Here is a 3,540-nt window from a genome sequence, read left to right as displayed (position 1 = left end):
GCTCCTCTTGGTGGCGGCTGGAGTCTCTGAATGTCTGGCATCAATTCAGGAGGGGTTGTGTTAGGCTTGTACATTATAGAACCCAGTAAGTGTCATCTCAGGCATGGTCTGCCCCTGTGACCCAGACTGGTGGTCATTTCAGGCTAGCTCTCTGTTTGGGCCCCATGGTGATTGTCTGGTGGTTGGGGCCCATCTGAGTGGCTCTATNCAAGGCTAGTCTGTCTCAGGCTCAGCCCTGGTCTTAAGTGGGGGGTGGGGCGGGGGTTCTTCTTGTCTCTAGCTTGCTCCCTGCCCTGGAAACCTGTCTGGGCCTGCGTGGTACAGGGTTCATGGTTGTCTCAGGTTTTTAAAAGGGAATGTTAGACTACTAATGAATTATTCATATGTTCACAGGTCAGAACACTGAGTGTAGACATAGCCCCTCTGCTCTCTGCCACCTACTAATGCACGTGTAACACAGCAGCCACACCTGCAACAGAGTCTGTCATTTTCTTAAGGATTGCTTTACTCTCTTCCCCGCAGCGTCTTAACACAGACCGTTAAACTACGGATCTCAGGTCTTCTTTGTTAACATAGGTGTTACAGCTATAAATTGACCTCTAAGAAACACTTTAGCTGCATCTCATAAGTCTCAGCGTACAGCGTTTTTATTTTCATTCATACCAAAGTATTTTCCTTTTCACTGTGATTTCTTGCTTGATACACTCCAATAGAGTTTAGGACTTTGTTGTTTAAATTTCACATATTTTTGTATTTCCCAAGTGTCTCTTGTTCATTCCATTGTGGTTAGGGATTTACCTAGCATGGCTTTGATAGTTTTAAACTTACTGAGAATTATTTTGTGTCTTAGATATCATNTCTCTCTCTCTCTCTTTTTTCTGAATAATGTTTCAAGTGAGCTGAGAGAAATGCATGCTCTGCTACAGTTGGTGGAACATCCCAGAGATACTAGTTAGATCGAATTGGTGACTAGTGTTGCTCAAGTCCCATTACTTTGTTCAGTTCTTGCCTAGTTGCTGTATATGTTATGAAAACTGAAGTGTTAAAGTCTCAGACTCTCATTGTACAACTATTTCTCTCTTAGCTTTGGTTCCTGTCCTACAGGGCTATTTTTTTAGGTTTATCATTTTATATGGTTGGCCCTTATGTCATTGGGGAGAATGCCTCTTTCTATTTAAAATGTAATATTATGGTAACATTTGTGCATGTGTTCTCTGAAGTGCTTTTGCCTAGGTTACATAGTTTTTGTGACTGTCCTTTGTGTATTTTTCTAGTTAGTGTATTCTATGGAGTAGGTGACAAGACAAACCTCCATACTGTCCTTAAATTCTAAACAAATATGTAATTTTTTAACCTTTGCATGTATGTTTATGCNCACACATACATGGGTGCATGTGTTATGCATACCCTACCCCCAAACACACCATGGTATATATGTGGAGGTCAGGGGTCAAACTCTGATGCCGGTCCCTGCATTCTACGTCATTTAAGACTGGGTTTTTATTGACCATTACATATGCCCGTCTAGGTAGCCCGTAAGCTTCTGAAGTTCCTGCTATTTCAGCCTCCTCTCTCCCTCGACAAGTGCTGGGATTACAGATGTGCGCTATCGCATTGGGCTTTGTGTGGGTTGTGAGAATCCAAACCCAGATCCTCACATTTGTATGGCCAATATTCTACACACTGAGCCATCTCTTCATCCTGTATTGTCTTTTCTGATGACAAAATTACTGGTATACTGTGTGTGTGTGTGTGTGTGTGTATGAGTATGTGTAATTCATTTACTACCCGAGACCACCTTCTTTCAGCTGGAAACAGTCTTCCCTTAGTACCTCTTGCATAATGGGTTGTCTTTGGAGACAATCTACCACAAATTGTTGTAGTAGTCATCTTAACTCTCCCCCCTACCAACAGATGGCATCAGGGATTGCATTAATAGTGTCACAAAGGCATTGGTGTTGACCTTGCTTGGAGCCGAATATATAAAATGGAAATTTCAACAATTCTTGGAAGTGTGTTAGACAAGCCTCCTGGTGAGGGAGCCCTGGAAGGTCAGAGAAAGTGAAGCTGCAGGAACAAGCCAGAGCGTCCAACTCTCAAAGTGTCTCTCTTGGTAATGTGACCCACAGAGTAAGGAAGGCCTACAGCTCTGGCTCTCTCCCAAGACAAAGAATGCATTCCCAATTATGCTGTGGCAGCTTAAAAATGGGTCATATCTACTTTCTCTGTTCTTTTCGCAGTGACCCCGTAATCTAAACCAGCTTCTTGCTCTCTATTTAATTTGGAAAAAATATCATTAAAACTAAACAGACCAAGAGCCCAATTAGGAGAGTCTTGCTGCATAGCAGATAATTGAGACTTTTCCAGAAAATGACTGTCTTTGGACCTACCTGGATTTGCAGAAGAAGTGCCAAGCAATATGGGTCAGGAATGCTGCTGGACATCACCACCACTTTCTCCCCAATGTCTAATGAAAACAACCCTGCGAGTCAGATGCTATTATCTCCTGTTTATAGAGGCAGAATCCAAAGCCCTGAGAGTTTAAGTAACTTGCCCAGGTCAGAAAGCTAAGAAGTAGAACAGATTTAAAATGTGGGTCTTTATGTCCTGGGTCTCATGGTCAAAACAGTAAAGTTGAGACCATGAGATGCCATTTAGTTCTAGTTTAGATGGGACAGTTGCTTCTCACCAGCATTGAACTTCTCCCTATATGGCCTGCAGTCAGCTCAGGCTCTCTGGTTCCCTCTGTTCTTTGAGTAGGTTGTTGTCCTACTCATCCCCTTTCTTCACTGATGCCATGCTTGCTTTCTTAGTGGTGTGAACTACACGTGCGTGTGTGTGTGTGTGCGTGCACAGTAGTTATGCAGTCACAATGTCTTGAATGCATTCATGACAGTATAATGGAAGCTAAACAGGCACTTGATTGGCAGGTTTAAAGTGCTGTTAGGTCATATAGGTAAACACGCTTGTTACCAAGCTCAATGATTGAGTGTTAATTACCAGAATGCACACAGTAGAAGAAGAAAACAAACTCCTGCAATTTGCCCTATGACTTTCAGAAGTGCTTCCTAGCAGTTGCCTGTCCTGCTTCCAAGGAAGCAAATAAGTAAATAAATATAAAAAATTACTGTCAGATGCTATCCATGATGTCATTTCTTTGTTCATAAGTCAGTGTGCCTTTGGATAAGTCATTTTCTTTTTCTCTTTTCTAGATTGGACCTCTACTTTGTCATCTGTAAAAGTGTGTCTTAGTTAGGGTTTTACTGCTGTGAACAGACACTATGACCAAGGAAAGTCTAATAAGAATGACATTTAATTTGGGGCTGGCTTATAGGTTCAGAGTTCTGTCCATTATAATCAAGGCAGGAGCGTGGCAGCATCCAGGCAGGCATGGTGCAGGTACAGATGAAAGTTCTACATCTTCATCTGAAGGCTCCTATCAGAATACTGTCTTCTTGGCAGCTAGGATGGCATCTTAAAGCCCACACCCACAGTGCCATGCCTACTCCAACAAGGCCACATCTTCTTTTTTTTTTTTTT

General features: G+C 42.4%; 1 non-coding gene across 1 annotated transcript; it reads right to left on the bottom strand.

Annotated features, from left to right (window-relative positions):
• Positions 1-355: 355 nt before the first annotated feature.
• On the bottom strand, positions 356-485 carry LOC115031410. Its single transcript, XR_003837049.1, has one exon. It is a non-coding gene; the product is annotated as a small nucleolar RNA SNORA17 (small nucleolar RNA).
• Between the last annotated feature and the right edge of the window lie 3,055 nt (positions 486-3,540).

This window comes from Mus caroli, chromosome 6 (assembly GCF_900094665.2).
Source record: "Mus caroli chromosome 6, CAROLI_EIJ_v1.1, whole genome shotgun sequence".
NCBI lineage: Eukaryota > Metazoa > Chordata > Mammalia > Rodentia > Muridae > Mus > Mus caroli.
Note: the sequence above shows the minus strand (reverse complement) of the source record. Positions and strands in the feature narration are given on the sequence as shown.